General features: G+C 40.0%; 1 protein-coding gene across 1 annotated transcript in view; it reads right to left on the bottom strand.

The window, feature by feature from the left end:
* LOC117267646 (leucine-rich repeat and fibronectin type-III domain-containing protein 2) overlaps window positions 1-18,480 on the bottom strand; it is a 193,759-nt gene that overhangs the window by 47,204 nt on the left and 128,075 nt on the right. Inside the window, exon 4 of the mRNA XM_033643663.2 lies at window positions 9,277-9,364. The gene's annotated coding sequence lies outside the window, so the exon portion shown is untranslated. The remainder of the gene's footprint in view (window positions 1-9,276; window positions 9,365-18,480) is intronic.

Here is an 18,480-nt window from a genome sequence, read left to right as displayed (position 1 = left end):
GTTAATCAAATTGTACCTCTTATCAGATCTCCTCAAGTCAAGTCAGCAGGCTGGCAAAGAAGGCTACCATAAATATATATATACATTAACTGGTTTGTTGATTGCTATTCACAATAAAAGAAAGGATCCAAACAAATAGTGAATAATATGTAAATAAAATGACATAAGACATTATAAAATGTTATATTTATTTATAACTATGAAATTTTCATAACATAGGACCTTTTAAAAAGTTAGCTTTCATTCATTTCTCCAATAATGTTTGTATTTCATGACACTTTTATTTCATAATGTCACTTTTTATCTCATTATGCTCCTTTGAATACCACCACTTTCTTTCAGAATGTCACTTTTTATTTCATAATGCCAGTATCTATTTTACAATGCCACTTTTTATGTTACTTTACTTTAATATCACTTTTTATTGAAAAAAAAACCCTCTTTTGATAATGTCGTGTTTATTTCATAATGTCACTTTTTATTTCATAATGCAGCTTTTTATTTTACAATGCCACTTTTTATGTCACTTTTTATTTAATATAACTTTTTATTTAATAATGCCTCTATGTATAATTTCACTTTTGATGTCATAATGTCACTTTTTATTATGCAATGCAACTTTTTTCATTGTGGCACTCTTTATTTCATAATGCCACTTTTTATAATGTCACTTTTTATTGTACCAGTTTTACTTCATGTCATTTTTCAAATTGTCACCTTTTATGTCTGTCACTTTTCCTGGTGTAAATTATTAAATGTAACTTTTCATCGTGTCATTTTTAATTGCATGATGTCACTTTTGATAGAGTAACGTTATATTTTATAAAGTCTTCAATAGGGCCGTAACGGTACATGTATTTGTGTCGAACCGTTCGGTACGCGACTTTCGGTTCGGCACGACCCTGTACCGAATTTTTGGGCGCAGGATATTATTTTATTTTATTTTGTTTTATTTTAATTCCGTTTTTGCGAGCCGAACCATTTAAAATATCTAGTTCCCCAACGGACATAATTGAGTGACAGACCGAGTCCGACCGTAAATCTCCGCTTTCACTTTGTGCAGCGCATTCTCGCATTTTGACAACATGGCAAGTGAGCCTGACGAACCTGAAGACCCACCCGCAAACCTTAAGTCCTCCGTTTGGGAACACTTTGGTTTCAAGGTAAAATACGAAGATGGAAATAAACAAGTTGACAAGACAAAAGCAGTGTGCCGACACTGCAGAACAGCGGTCGGGTATGTACTTGGAAACACGTCTAACATGCTAACGCATCTAAAGCGACACCACCCGAGTTTGAACGTTAACCGGCACGACTAGAAAGAGCAATCTGATGCAAACTACGATATCGTCGTCATTTAAAAAGAAAGAGTGTTTCCCTGACCATCGCGCTAAAGAAATAACCAACGCCATTGGAGTTGAGTAAAATTGTTTAAGCTGCACTTTAGATATAAGCATGTTTTGTTTACTGCACTTTAACAAAGTGGGAAAGCTAAGTAAGTTCCTAATAAAACTGAATCTGAGCAGACTTTAAAGCTGACCAGCTGCACTATACTTTTTATTTTAATTGAGTAAAACTGTTAAAGCAGAAATGTATATTTATATTTTTCATTCAAAAAATGTGTTAAAAAAAAGAGCAGGATTTTATTTTTCACTTTTATTTTTCTATTTTCATTCAAACAATGTGAAAAAGCAGGATTTTATATATATTTGTTTCATTCAAAAATTGTGTAAAAAAGAGTTAGCTGCTGTGGTGGTATGTTTTAATAAGGTTATCAATAAGTACAAGATATTTAATAGTTGTCTATTTTTTTCATTACTGTACCGAAAAAAAACGAACCGTGACTTGTGTACCGAGGTACATACTGAACCAAGATTTTTGTGTACCATTACACCCCTAGTCTTCAACACTTAGGTGCATGGACAACCATGTTTATTTATATAGTTTACTTAATTTATTAATATTTATTTATTAATATATGTATTTATGTATTTATTTATTTATTTATTTAATTTTAATATAAATCTTGAAAATCTTGGTTTCCCATAGATAAGATATTGTTAACCTCTGATCCAGGGATTCTAGCTGTATCCATTTAGTCCCAAGTCTGTTTGTTCAACATCACTTCTAAGGGTGTATACATGACTAAGAAAAAAAGGGACTATAGTTTATTCCTGTTCCCTCCTGTGTAAGATGTTTGAAGTGAGTTGTCCCGCACTGAAAACCAACAGTGACAGGATACTGGATGACTATTTCAACACAGTTTATATTGTTCTCAGTGGAAGTGGATCCCATAGCAACTCCAGCAGCTGACTTCTCTCTCTGTTTCTTTGATCACTATTCTTTCATCTTTTGTGAGCCTGTGTCTGGCACAAAATTGCTGCATGGCATGATATATGACATTCCATCTCAGCAGCGTATGAAAAATAAATTAGATTTCCCTACACCATTTCCTGATCAGCCCCCGCCACTCGCCCTCCCTCCTTTTATCGCACCTGCCTTGCTCTTCCTGCCCATCCACATACAGTAGCAGCTGGGCTCTAAAACACAAACACTGAGGGTGTGTTCATGCTGAGTGTTTTACACAAGCTTCTGTTCAAACTCTAGGCTGATTGCCTCTGATGGGTCTTTCTAGCAATGCCATTCCAACTCAGACTACCCCAAATAAGACCACCTAAAACTGCTTCCTGTGATATCTTTTGTTAAGAGTAAAACACATTGAAAGTGTAACTGCAGGCCCAAATTTAAAATGCGTGATTCACAGTGTCTGTATAAACAATCATTTGTGAATTTTAGGGGTAGTCATCTTGTTGGAACTCTCCTCACAAACAACAGTATCCATCTGCCCAGTATTCCTGTGCTGCATCTATTATCAGGTACCATACATTATCGGTGAGCATGGGTTTCAGTTTTACTCCCTGTACAGGCGCGGTGGTACCAAACCTGGTGACTTATTGCAACCACCACACTTCAGGATGCTTGCACAATCACAGAGCTGGGCTGTTGCTCACCCACGAATGCTCAAACAACTGAGTTCTCGCTTGTGTATGGGTTAAACCAATGACTTTGCATAAGGATGGATGGTGCTTCTTCACTTCCTCCTACTGTACGAAACTGAAGCCAAAATATCCCGGATACGGCCGCTGTCGTGTTGCATTGGTAACACAATTTCAAAGCCAGAAGTGGAGCCATGGTATTTGGTTCTCACCTCTGTCTGATCAGATCAGAAACCACTTAGGAAAAAATGGATTTGGCATGAACTGTGAACCTTTAGTTTAGGCCATGTCCCATTTGCTCATCTGCTAACATGGAGTGGGCATGGTTTATGACCAATACTGCAGCCGGTCACAAGGCGATTGATTGAGATATTTTGGCTTCAATTTTGCGGACTAGTGATGGACAAAGCAGTTCTTTAGATGTTACTGAATCACTAGAATCAGGCTGCATAGATCAGCCTCTCATTGGGCGGAACGAGCCACCCGCTGAAGTCCCGCCCTACCACCTCCAGTTGTGTAGCAGTTTTCAACTGTTTTCAACACGTCCTGTAGGCGATATTTTTGTGGGCGTGTTACACCAAAACCTGTTTCCCCCCGGCAATATTTTTGCAAGCGCACCGTTGCTGTGGCACCACCCAGAACGATTGTGATTGGTTGAAAGAAATACAAGCAGCCGGGGCGTTTTTTCCTCCAATCTTAAAGTGAGAGTCGGCCCAGCCAGACCTTTCGTTTCTTGAGAAAGGTCTGGTGAGCGAGACTAGACGAACCCTGACTGTGTACTGTGTAGTCCGATTCACTGAACTGATACACTGCTAAGCTGCTGCTGCGTCTGCCCTGCACTGGTGAGTCTCATTACTGGCCAGTTTTAAGTTTGTTTATCTGGAAACTAAATCTGTTAAAACAATGGGGAGGTGTGTGATTGTGTTCATGTGGCTTGACTCCTGGCTACATTAGCCGTTAGCTTGGAGAAAACGGTCCCTATGAAAGTGTATCGCAGAGAAGAAATGACTTGAATCACTCAGGGATCGGGGTTATGTCGTTCACCAAGTGATTCGTTCATCGAGTGATTCGTCATGCAGTAGGCAGTCCCTCCCTGCACCCTGTCTGCCTCGCGACTTGCAAGTGATTCATCGTTCGCACAGACCGAATCAGCAGTTCCACGTCCGGCCTGCACGCTCGCTGCTGAGCTCAACTGAGCTGAGAATTGAACAAATCAGTTCTGCAAGTGATTCAGTTCAGTACCTTCACTCAACAGATTGGTTCTTTTGAACGATTTGTTAGCGAACGACACAACACTATTGCGGACCCATCATGCCATACATCTTTGTACACAGTCAACAGTTTAAACTACCAAGATACCTGTTGATCAGCTCTACAGGTGTGGGTGGGTGTATTTTTGAGGCTTTGACAGAGTTAGGCTAGGTGTTTCTTTCCATCTTTATGCTAAGTTAGCCATGTCCTCATGAAAGCTCATAACGCAGACATTCAATCCTTTGGTCTTACTTGGAGACAGAGAATTAAAAGGCATATTTTCTAAAATGCTGAACTTTTTTTTCTTAAACCTACATTAATTGGTTTTAGGCAACTTGGGGGCAGCAGAACGAGCTTTGACATATTATCACTAAAGGTATATTGTCCAAATGAGGTGAAATGTCCCTTTTTAAGGGACATGTAGTGTAAGTGGTGTAGTGGTGGGTATAAGGATATATAAGAGGTCTACCCACCTCTTTTTTCTGGCCCTTTACATTATACCCACATATACCCACCTATCAACCAAAAAGCCAGTGGAATATAGATGAGAGTATGTCCACTTCCCACCTGCCTAGGAGTACACCATCCTTATCAACTACCACTACACCACTGTTTACAGGCCTTGGTTTCCTTTTAATTCTGAAGTCTGACACTTAAATACCTTAAAAAAATGCAATAAAGTAAAAGAAAAAACTGCTGATGTTATCAGACTTTAACAGAGGGCCCTGTCACACTCTGCATGCCCAGTAATTTGAAAGTTAACATCTACAGTGTATTTGCAAAGTGTTTTCATTAAGATATCAGACTTGCAGAATCCTGGGATGAAGGGGGGAACTAATTGGAAGAATGCATGATGGATTTCCCCGAGACATTCCTTAGAGGAAAGCGACTTCTTTATTGAGTCTCAGCTTGTCAGATCTCCTTACTGTTGGTCAGAAATGATTTCTCAAGCTTTCATTCATTGTGGTCTAAAAATATGTCTTAATCTGACTGTGTTTCATTCTCTCAGCCTCCGGTTCAACTCTTCACCAAAGTTAGATGTTAATGGAAATATGTGACGCACCTTCTCGGCGTCATAAGAGACGTTTTCATGAGTCATCCAGGAGAGGCATTTTATTGTAAACTGCTCACTTTATATTATGTTCACATACAGTGACTGCAATAGAGTGATGCACTATCCAATCCAGTCTGTATATCTCAGGGTCAAGAAAACACAGATTTATTCTTTTAATACAAGTTTGATTCTATTCTTCATTACCTCTCTCTCATATCCTTCATTTTTCTGTGTAGCTGAGCGCCAACAATAACCAGACACCACTTCAATCTTTTCAAGTATTATATGCTCTGAGCTAGACGTACTTTGGATCAAAATAAATCCCCCGCAGCCTGAGTGCAAGCATTTTTTAGCTTTGTCACAAGGTTTAGAAAGACTGTGACCAAACCGGCGAAAGTACTGCACAAAAAAAGTACAAATGTTTTGTTGTCAGAGACAAAATCAAGCAGGAAGCACATTTATTCTGCATATACTCAAAACACCCTCTTAAAATTTTCACATTTGTCTGACCTTCACAAACCCCTTGAGTGGGAATGCATAAAACTTCAAAAGCCTAAAAGCGCTCTTTGAATCTCGTGCATCAGACAGATTTAACAAAGTGATCAAAAGTGTTCGTCAAGAATGTAGGACAGCTTCCACTGAGGCTCTGAACTGCCACTGCTTTACACTTGTGACAACATCAGTGGCAGCTATTGATGCATTTGAGGCAGTTAAACAGCTGAGCGTCCTGCTGTGATCGCAGTGTCAAACCCATCATCATCATCATCATCATCATCATCATCTTCACATGCTGCTGCACCTGCAACCTCCTCGGCTGATTGCATGCTTTACATGCACACTAATTTGTAGGATAAATCCCTGCATTCATGAACAGTATGTTAACATTTCTTACACCTATATGTGTCTATTACATATAGGGTTGGGGCCAGGAGATACCTAGCTTAGCATATAAACTGGAAACAAATAGAAAACAGCGAGCCTGGCTCTGAAGTGCTTTGACTAGTCAACAAGTGAGATGTAGACGTGGATAAGTAGGTTTTGTAACCTTTTCATAAAGCCAAGCTGACTGTTCTGCCTGTTTCCAGTCATAATGCTAAGCTAAGCTAATCAGCTGCTGGTTCCACCTTAATATTTTGCATATACAGAAATGAGAGTAGTATTGATATTCTCCTCTTAGTCTCTGCAAGAAAACAAATGCATTTCACAATGTATTTCCCAAAAAGACAAGCTAACTATTAAACCAACCTAATTAATATTAGGAGTATTTTCTTCAGGACTCAACTTGTCATTTCTGACTGTAAATTGCCACTTAAGGTTCACTCGAAGCCTCGAGAATGAACGCAGTTTGAACACAATTGGCTGGAAAGCCTCCATGCTTTGACAAGACTTTGTCTCCCCATCACATGCTACACTGGGTGCTTCTATAAACACTTGAATATTCATGCCTCCAACAGCATCTGTTGTCATATTTCATGTAATTTTGTCATGAGAGACATTGTATAGGGTTTTCACAGACGGTGGAGTGCATCCTCTAGTAAATTGACTTAACAAGCACAATCGATGGGAATACATATCCCATTATGCATCCAATACCATATTTTTTCATTAAGCTGCCTGATAAATATCCATGCATTTGAACTCCAAACATCCAATTTGCAGAGGTTTTGTTCCAAGTTTGTGAGTCTAAGGGGCCTTTCACACCCACCTCGTTTGGTCTGGACTTTGTGACTGTTCAGTTTAACCTGAAATAATCTCTGTAGACAAATGTCTGCAAATGTCTGCAGTATCTGTAGGCAATGAGACAAGATTTTGATATGGGAAGCATTCTAATTTCCGTTTGTAGTCCGGCCACGTTTGAGTGGCAGGTAAACAGTCTGTTTGGCGAGATGAAACGCATTATCTGAAATTTCAGAACCAGTCAGTCTATTGTCTGATGACAGTTTAGTTTTAAATTAGTTTTTTCATTTATCTTTCTGATATCTGATATCAGAAATATGTGTATGGAGATAAGCTAAAATGACTGGTGCAAGGAAGAGGAAGTCTTGGCCTGGATATCTGCTTGCTACGCCGAATCTCCTGAAATATTGGCCATTGCCCCCAAAGGGTTATTGTCATAACACCGTGAACTGCAAAATTACAGATGTGAAACCTCCCCCGCACCATGAGGACCAAACAGCTGAGCCTCGGTCCAACAAAAAGGTGGTTTCTGTCCTCAAATTCTGACACTTGAATTATTTTCCAAGAGGATGAGAGCGAGGAGATATGGGAGGATGGGAGAGCAATGCCACTTGAAGATTAAGAAAGTGTGGTAGCAGTATACAAAGCTGCTGCTGCTGGAAATGCAATATAAGTAAAGCTCAGCATAAGTTCAATCAGTAAGACTTTCTTTGTAATCATCCATTCACTCTCCCTCCCACTCCCACTGCTTCCTCTAATCAGCTGACTATAGGTGTTAACTCTTCTAGTTATCCAATCAAACTTTGCCACAATCTCTATCAGGATGCTACTGCAAAATTTTAAATCTGCTCCCTCCTGTGCTTTTAGGCAGAATTGTCGCACCCTCCTTTACTCTGTTCACCTCCAGCCATCGTATCCACAAGTTAATAAATATTCTTTTCTCTATTCAATCAAACCTGCCAAACTGACAACACGCTGACGTGAGATGCAACTGCTGAAGGACCGTGTCCATTCAGTTTAGCTTTGGAAGAAACGCTAAGCCAACTACACCTATCTCTTTCCTTGAGAGAGGAACAGAAGACTACCCTAGAAGCCTTCGTTTCCAGGAAGGACCTTTTTTTTGCTGTTTTGCTGACGGGATACAGCAAAAGCATAATATATCAGTTAGCCCCACTGGTTGGCAAAAAAATGGGGCTTAGTGCAATGAATACGTCAACTTGTTTTTTGCTCTTATTGGCTATTGTGCTACCCAATTGCGTGCGGCGGCATTTGAAATGCCTCAGTTAGTGCCGCCCCTTGGGTAGGAAGGGTGTATCAGTGAGGACCAGACTCAAAATCTTGGATTTCCAGGCTAGTAATCTTCGGGTTCAAGCTGAAATGCCTGATGACATCATCAGGGTTGTTTTTCAGGAGTTTTAAAGGCTCCCTCCAAAACCACATGTGACATCATACAACTGTTTTCAAAAGCTGAGTACTATTAATGTTGTGTAAAATGACCTTTGTGTCTCTTCAGCTTGTTGTTAATATGAAGGTCATACTCAAATAATGTGTGATCCCTGTTCCTACACAATAAAAGTCACCATAAAAACAAGAAAGATACTGCTCAGATAGCATATGCATATGTTTTTAACATTGAATATTAAATTTCACTATCATGATAGGTAGTCAGTTGTACAGGAATACCAGTATTATTTTACTTTTTTACCAGCAAAGAGAGAGGTTACAGATGCAGGTAGGTGCTCACTGTGCTGAAAATATGAGGGCGTTATGTGAGTACAATGAAAAAATAAATATACAGTGTAAAGTTTAATATGCAGGCTCATAATGTGAGTGGGAGGTGCTATTAGCTTGTTTGATTTGTTTTTGTTTTGCACAGCGGTAATAATAAGCTGAAGGCATGGACCTGACTGATTCATCAATGTCATGTAGGAGATTTTTCTTTCCCGAGGCCATTTTATATGTTTTCAGGACTACTAATTCATGCAAAACACCACACAAAGTTTCGTTTTCCAGGTACTAAGTATCACTCCTGGGTGAAAGATAAAGCAGGGTTGAAGAAGAATTCGCCAACCAAATCCACCAATCTGGTGTGAAAGGCTCAAGTTTATCACCTCCCCCTGAGGTTTCTGTCACTTATATCGTGTTGAACGTCCTCTGTAACGGTGAATATATCCTGCCTGGGCCTGAGGTAGCTTTTCATATGCTTTGATAAGGTCAAATAATTTTCAGGGGGTGTTTTCAGCCCTCAGACTGTTTCTATGTTAAACAGAAAAGCTGGACGGAAGAGACAAACATTACCTATATCGTGTGGTATTGTGCCATATGGTCCCTCGGGAATACCTCAAGGCCACACATTCACACTCAGAGAGCACAACGAAGAAGCGACCTATAGAAAAAGAGCAAAAGGAAGAAACCGTTAAAGGCTATTTTCTGCGCCATTATTTGACTGTCTTTATACATTATTTCCCATTAACATGTTGGAGGTAAGGTGTAAGAAATTCAAAATGAAGGTCATGAGAGGTGACATGCAGTGCGGCTCTGCTGGCAAATACGATACTGAATAATGCTGCATGCATTAAACTACAGTTTGTGTGTATTTGATCTCTGAATGAATAACATAAATATCTGTATTGTGACAGTCTAAAACGAGGCCATTACAGGCACATCATAAACAATGCTTACAGATGTATTTGCTGCAAACAGTCATGCCACTAAGCTACGAAACCTTTTACAATTCAGGCAGCACTATTATGATTTATAAGGAATTATCTGCTTCTCAAACAAAAGCCTATAAAAATCTCCTTAAAGCACAGTGTAGGAGGGAGGAGAAATTAGATTGGTTTATGGAAAGTTATTGAAATAGAGCACAGCAGGGTGTTTGTGCAGGGCGCCGGCTCCCAAGTGACATTATAATCTCGGCGACAACTGAGCACACGTTCTTCGTCTCTTTTCTCATATTTTTGTGGCCAGTCGTCCCTACAAGCTGTTTGCCTTTCTAAACACACACGCTGAGAGCTGTATTGTTTGTTTGCTTTGCAAATATGTGCGGGAGAAAGAGTGCCGGTGTGCATACATGTCTGATTGTGTTTTTGCTCAGCTTCATGTATGAGCAACTGGAAAGGACAAGGTCATATATGTACAAATGGTAGAATGCCATTATCTGCTCTCAAAGGAATAGAAACATATGGCTTCTAAAAGTGATAAATGAGGGTGAGGATGTAGAGTCGTCTGAATGTGGCCCCACTGTATTCAGTGTTAAGGGAATGAATGACAGTTTGCTACTCTTTTCTTCCTCCATTGATAGCAAGCATCTTTATATTCCACTCAGTGCTCATCCTTTGAGGTGTTTATATGCTTCTTCTCTCACGCATTTGCCCTCCTACGCAAGAACGGCAAGATCCAGCCTTTCTTGTCAACGCTGCTGTTGACTGACTCTTTTATACACACTCATACTACTGTTCCCTCCACGCCTCTCTCCGGGGACTCATGACACACCTCCTTCTCTTGGTTCAAATTCATTGTGTGTCTTCCTGCTCTCCCTTCCCTCGTGATCTTGCAGAGGAGTGTCAGTCTGATGAGTGGAAGACTCGCAAGCGCACCCCCAACGGTGCTTTGATTTCTGGGGCAGATCTTGCTCATCAACCGTTTTCTGTCGACCAGGGGACCCTACAAAAGAACAATCTAAGCCTCTGTTTTTAGCGGGTCCCCGGATGGGTTTAGCCTGTCAATCGCGGTTTTAACAACGCCAACACAGCATGCGCCGCACACTCACCTAAGAGACTTGTAACTCAACTCAAACCTTTCCTGACTGGAAGCCGATATGATCTGAGAAGGTGGATGGCGGGTTGATGCATCACCTCAGGTTTGCCCACTCATGAATTCATTATTAGCTTTTAAGGCGCAGCAGCCAAAGGATCCAAATAACAGATTATTGACCTGCTGTCATTAGCTGTCTTAATTCAAACTCCATTTAAAGACACTGCTTCAAGCAATTACCTACTGTGATACACATTTAGGCTAACAAAATGACTGAGGGAATTGGGACTTCAAAAAGATGCCAGGAGAATGCTGTTTCATTATAACAACAGGTCTATTAATAGAGTTCATAATGCATTTGAAATCTGTTTGTTCTTGTAACACGCTGCATCAATTCGATCTGTAATTGGTGCATTTACAAATCAGTTGTTTGACAATATGATGGTTAAAAAAGAATATATCACAGAGGTAGGACCAAGTCGTTGTTTTGCAAGTCACAAGTAAGTCTTTGCTCTCAAGTACCAAGTCCAGACAGGCAAGAAGTCCTAAAGACGTCTTACTAAGCTATGAAGCTGTGATTGAGTCCAAGTCATAATGCACTGTTCACCAGACATAATGTCATTTTAAGAGTGTGATCGGATGGTTCAAACAAAGTGGATCAAGAGAATTAAGTGTCATCTGATTACGGAAATTAATTGATCCGTGGCACACTTTTTAAGTTATATACTTTTGAATCTTTGGTTTTGTGTGAAGGTTATAAGTATTTTCATATCAAAAGGTTCATGGGTGTGTCATGGCATACTGTTTTGTTATATAGTTTTCCTGTGTTTAGTGTCATTGCATTTCTATAAGCCTAGTTTCTTTATTTAGTAGCTGATTTTTTTTCTATTGGTCAGGCTTAGTCACATGACAGACGTAAACCAGGAAATGTTAGATTGCATATGACAGAATGCTGCAGCTGTAGAGTTTCCAAGCTGAAATAATCTTTCTTAACCATTCTGGCTCTGGAAAATGCTTTGTCTGTAAGCTGACAGTTCTTTTGTACATAACAGAGTTGTATAATGCTTATTTTAGCTTACTCATTTTACTTTTAAATTCATAAATATTTCGACGTTATACTTAGATATTTCTCTATGTTACAGTAGGCTAGCTAACCAGCCATGTGTAACAGTAGCTAGTAGCTAAATGCTAATGCAAATGTTACAGATTGCATGCACAGTAAACCTTGTAATTCTGTCCATTTCGTGTTTATTTTCCAGTTTTACAATACTACAATGAGTACAAATGTCTTCTGAGGCTACAACAGTAAAAGGTCGACTTTACTTCGGCGTCTGATAGGTCATTTCATCATTAATGTTAGCTATGTGTTGTAGTTACACTTCGGAACGTGTGATGGGAACACAGTAGTGTTTAAGTATAAGTTGATTTTGGTCAAGTTCCCAGATAGCACACATACATCTGGCCGACGTCGGCCCGATGTATCAAGTTTAGATCGTTAAGACGTAGCAGGGAGAGCGTTTGCTCATTGCCAAGACGTCGCTGAGACGTTGGCCTTTAATCGAAAATGACCACCACGCGACGTTCAAACGATCAATAAAATAAGCTGCACTCAGTAGGCGTTCCTTCATTAATATTCATATGCTTCGTTAACTACGACCTTTATTCATTTAGGTCGGACCTTTCAAACTATAAATATTTCACCATCCAATGTGAGAAATCAGTGCTAACATTCAAAAATAGCTGACTGTTACCCTATTTTGTGTGTAAGTGTGCACAATGAAGAGACAAAAGTCAATTTGACAAACTTTATTTTCAAATTTCCACAAACAATATCTGACGGCCAGTCCACTTCTCCTGGCAGCCTGCAAGACACAGAAAAGATGATGAGCACATAACTTCAAGAAACAAATCCCAACTTCACCACTGTATTTTTTTTTAGCATTTCAGCTGTCTTATAGCCAGATTGAAGGCTTTGGGTCCGTCACTCTGCTTAATTTAGTGTTGAAACGGTTAAATAACGGGATCCGTTAACTCCGTTAACTGTTAACAGCAGCTCAACAATCAGTCCTTCATCTTGGAAAAACTGTGGTTTCAAAAATGCTCTATTACCTGTAGCCACCGGGTCAGTTTGCTTTGCAGAGGAGGAGACCTCGACTGATAGACTGCCCATAAAATCACATTAACAACATACTGAAGGCATCCTTAAACTTCACTATTTCACCTCTGCGCTCCTCTCTGCTGGTCTCACCGACACTTCAGCACCTGTTCTGGGATACACAGTGTTGGCCCGCCCCGCCTGACCTCCGTGCTCCTCTCCGCTCCTCTCCCAGACACTTGAGCACACGTCCAGGGCCCTGGAGGTCAGGCCGGGGGCCGCGGGACCATGGGTGGCAGCTCCGGGCACTTCCACTTTAACCCAAAACGAGTGCTCACGATAACCAGATGAGCAGATAACGTCAACTAGGGAAAATAAAATGAAAACACCACAGTTGTAGCCTGTTAGCATAACATGAGCTAAACCGCTAAACTAGCTAACAGCTAACGAAAGATAACGTTAGTTGGTGGGGACATGTGCTAAGCTATATACACACAGTCATGCCTCACCACTCACCAGGAACCTCTTTTAACGGTCACAGAAGAAACAACAAAGCTATTTTCTGCCAGTTTATTCCAGTTAGCTTACCTGAAACCAACATGCTGTGTGCTGCGAGCTCAGTTCCGAACAAACATCACGGAGATGAAATCCTGCCTCTGCGGCGACTTCCGTATGTGGGCAGACATTCTACGGCACTGGGCCGACCCAAAGCCGACGTAACAGAGACGTTTGATGAGCTGGGACAAAAGAGTATTAAATTTAAAGATATCCGCTCATGCGGCCGACGCTTGTCAGACGTTATAAATTCAGGGCCAATGTGTCGTCCTCAGGCCGACGTCGGCCAGATGTATGTGTGCTATCTGGGTTGAGTCTCAAAGTCATTAACTTGTCACTTGAATCATGCGACTCGAGTCCACACCTCTGCTATATTTCTAAGTAGTTCTTAGCAGTTAAAAACAAGCCTGTATAGGATGGGATGGAACACTGACATGAACTCCTACGCACAACTCCAGGTCACAAGTGGTCAGGGAATAAAGGCACAGCCATTACAAATGTGCAACAGAAGATTTAAAGGGGCTGCACTGTTAACCACTCATCCCCAGTTATCGAATAACACTTATGAGAAAAGTATAATTTCTGTCCCTTTTTTGACTGAGGAATAATTGTTCTTTCATAACTGCTTCTGATTGATTGTCAGAGCATTTCCGTACAATGTACTCAGAGCAAGCTAGCATTAATGGCTGCCTGCCGATACATAGGTCATTAGCTAAAAACTGCATTCAGAATGACTAAATGTGTGAGAGCTCGATTTTGCATTATGTGTTCAGATGTGCTCAGAACCTGGGGCCATTGTAAAACTTCTGATGAATGGGATGTCATATGTATAAGAAGACAGTCATTGTGGTAGCATTGTGGCCTTAAATGAAGGAGTCTGAAAACTTGTTAAGCAAACAAATTGTTGGCTTGGCTGTTTCGAACTCAATATTGCAGTGAAAAGATTCCAATTTTCTTCAAAAAACATTTAGACTTGCAGCAGATGAGTCAGAAGTCAGGAGAACAGATTGCTTTCTCACAAAAAAAAGAAAGAAAAGGCAGAATGCAGGTGGAATCCACACTGATAAAGATTTTAATCAAACACTCTGCTGCTACTGATTAGAATTCACTTGAGAAGATAAATACAAAAAACAGGAAACACAGAGTTGTACTATTTCCTGAGCATGTTCCTTGATTGCCATGAACATGGGCACTGTAGTTAATTTTTAATTGATTCCACATACACCATAATGCTGTTATGACTTCAGCGCCAAATGTGTGTTAATCGGCCACTGAAAATAGTCCCCAGCTAATACACTACATATTCTAATTTGAGCAATGTTTGGTCAGATCTTAAGCGCTCAACTGTTTTTGGAACTTTTTTTGACAATGAAACTACATATTTCAAAACCATTGTAAAACTTTAGGATATCAGAAGAAATTAATGGGTTTGGAGCTGAGGGGCAAGGACAGTTATGCTCCAGATGTTGGATGGTAACCCTAGGACATTGTTGATTTTGGTCTTTTAACGGGATTTGTTAGCAATAAGCAAACAGGGTAATTTTTGAAATGCCAATGCTGAATTTTATTTATTTTTTTGGTAGAAATGAAATGTGTGGAATTCAGAATTAAAAATAAAAAAAATAATAAAATAAATAAAATTCAACTTCTGTTATGAACAGACTTCTGTTAAAAAATAATAATAAAAAAAAGAATAAGGAAAGAATTTTTAGATTGGAAAAATTCTTGCAGTTGTTGGAGCCAAATTATTAAATTAGCGTCATCATTTGTGAAAAAGCTCAGATAAGGCCCTTTAATGACATACTTCAGCATATTGAGTCTGAAAAGAAAGGAGCAAAAGAGGGTGATATTATGTCTACTGTTCAGATTAATTTAGTCAGTAGTATAACCAGTGTGTGGTAGAGGGAAGGGAGCAATGCTGCTGAGGAAAAAAAGCTTGACTAATTAATTCTACTTCTCTTCCAGGATGTAGATCAATGTTAGGTAGTTCCATTTTATTTCAAAGATCAGTTGTCATACCAGTCTAACTCTTCTAATACAATGTGAGTAATTCTTTGTTTTGTTTTTTTAAAGTAAAAATATGTATCAGTCACGAGGCTGTGAACAACAGCCGCTGGCAGCTGGCAGGCGTTTTGCATTCTGGCTCAAACTAAAAACCCTCTGCTTTGTGACCACAGTATGTTGGTGTTTTATTCACTCCGTATTCCAATTCCCTTCAACTTACTAGTCAGTTTACACCAAAGAGCCTACAACACATGGTGTCATCCGCATTATGCATCACTGAGTCATTAGCAACTGGCTCATGCTCAGCTTCAAAAGCAGACACAGAAAATGGACACAAACGCCTCTACCACAGTCCGCGGACATTACATGCGTGTCAAAGTTGTTGGTGGGCATGAGGCAACAGACAAACTGGGGACTCAGCGACAAGCCAAGTTCCCCCCCCTGCAACAACGTCCCACACTGCACCTCCTGTGGAGAAGTGTAATCACATTTTCCGCAAGGGTGGTTCTAGTGCCCGTGAGAAAAGGGTTTATCGAATTCACACACATTGTCATTACGCAGTCCATGTGGTTTCCCCTCAGTATCTGCGGCCACTCATATCAAGCCAGTGCGGTTTAAAGAGCATCAAAGCTAGGAAACACACGCACAAACACACTCACTTGTTGTTACACTAGGAGTGCTGTAGATAACACACAGAGGAAAATTACAAGGTAGGTTTTGGGGGATGTGTGTTGAATTTTATTTGGCAGTTCTGCGAGCACACAGTTGATTTATTGTTGAAGCAATTATTTTCCATTATACACTATTATACTGTTGTTTTACTGTCACCAATTGGTGCACAGTCATAGTGGTTATACCTACAATTTTAAAACCTTTTATCCATTTAACTTGTCATATGGCTTTATTCTTTTATTGAGCAGCTGTAATGCTAGCTCCCATACATGGTGTCTGTATCACATGTCATGGCAATCCATCTAATAGTTGAGACATTTCACTCAAAACCACAAATAAGAACCCCTGTGCCCCAAACGGCACAAAATCCTACACTTCCCATAATGCAACTGAATAGTGCCTTTTGTTAGGCCCTTCTTGCATGGTAAATGCCCATTTCTTTCTACAGGCTTTACTGTGGGCGTTTTATTACAAATGTGTAGTCTCCAAGCCCAGAGCGAGATAGCACTGATGACATCATCAGGGTTATTTGTTTTAGACTATGGGAAAGCTCCTTAGAGCGTCAGAAGACATTAACGATCTGTTGTGAAAAATCAGTGGAGTTCCCTTTTAAGCAACACATACTTATACCTAAACAACAGAATACATAATTTGCCACTACCACAATGACCATTAACACATGAGCTAATGGTCACAGTTTTAAACACATGGTTAACATTATGAAACAGTCTTAGTCACACACAAAACATACTTGGTTAGGTTTAGAAAAGAGATCATGGTTTGACTTAAAATAAGGTTTGTTACACCAACATTTGGTTTAATGTGGGACACAAACGCCAGTGTCCTGTGTGAAAGTCCTGTGTTTGTCTGAGCTGTCTACCAAACACTACCACCTTCCCACATGGACTTACATGGACTCCCAACATGACCATATATACTATGTCAATTGACTTCCTCCTTTGCTCCCATCATAATTACTACAGCCACTAAAACACTGCTGCTAGGCTGTTAACCAGATCCAGCAGGTCAACCCACATCACTCCCATTTTAGTTCCCTTACACTGGCTTCCCATCAGGTTCAGGATTCATTTTAAGATACTCATTCTCATGTACAGAGCCCTACATGGTCAGGCACCTGAATGCATCAGTGATCTCCTCCATCCATATATCGTCAGTAGGTCCCTTAGGTCTTCAGAACAGGACCTACTGGATGTTCCTCACTCCAGACTCAAAACAAAAGGTGATTGTGCCTCTGAAGTAAAGGCTCATACACTATGGAACTGTCTTCTATTAAGTTTATGGTTTGCCGTCTCCTTAGAAATCTTCAAAAAACAACAGAAGACCCATCTTTTCAAAATGATCTTTGTCACACCCTAAATTATCTACCGCTTGTTCCCTGGTGTGTTTCTTTTTGGGTCCTAAGCAGCCTGTATTTGCTCTTTGTTTTACCTTCTCATTAGGCAAAGATCTTGGTTACAGTTGAAAAGGTAAGTGTTAACTGCAGACTATAATTAATAATTCCAAGTCCTCTGCATAAAAATTGGGGATGGACTACACCTTCACCCAGCCTTTTTCCACTTCTCTAAATATAGAATATTCTACTTCTCATATTGACCATAAACCATCCAATGTTAATAAAGCAAACAGAGCTAAATAAAAGCTATACTTTCACATATCAATCAACCAACTCAAAATTACAAATGTAATCAAAATTCCCAATGTAAAAGTTTGATGGGATTGCAACTTACTGAGTTACCATAATATTCTAGATGTTTGTATTGGGACAACAACTTGACTAATGTGAAACTTTGTTGGTTTTCTGGAGAAAAATTAAACTAAACCATTTAAAATCAACCAAGCAGTGCATCACTTGTTTAATGTTCAGTCTCTAACCTCCATCCTTTCTCTGTTATACATCTAGAAGTAGGCTAAGAAGTTCTTTGGCCTGTTTAGAAGTGCAAACTATGTCATCCCTGACGTCTAAGCATGGAGGAGTATAAGTATGTTTACTCCAGTTTGAATGACACAGGCGGACTGGCCATCTGGAGACTTTTTTCCGCAGGGAGGTTGGTGGACGCGTGGGCCAACAAAGAGCCGAGTAAATTTTAACACGTCCCAGTGTGGTTGTGGCGAGTGGTTGTCTTGAGTACTGTGCAGCACCGGTCCATCTTTCTACCCCCAGGTAATGTTACCCTGGTGAAATGTGAGTGTGAAAAAGTGAAAATGAAATGTAGTGTAAAATTGAAAATAAATCAGCAGGGGAGCAGAAACACAAGGCAGGACTGAGAAATTTTTTTGGGGAGGAAAAAAAAAAAAAAAAGACGCAAAAGTGGCCTAATGCCACAAATTGATTCATTCATTTGGCAGGACTGCAACAACAGTCCTCCTTGCATCAGTGTGTGGCTGCACGTTGTCGTCAC

The sequence above is a fragment of the Epinephelus lanceolatus genome, chromosome 15 (genome assembly GCF_041903045.1).
Source record: "Epinephelus lanceolatus isolate andai-2023 chromosome 15, ASM4190304v1, whole genome shotgun sequence".
In the NCBI taxonomy this organism is placed as follows: Eukaryota; Metazoa; Chordata; class Actinopteri; order Perciformes; family Serranidae; genus Epinephelus; species Epinephelus lanceolatus.
Note: the sequence above shows the minus strand (reverse complement) of the source record. Positions and strands in the feature narration are given on the sequence as shown.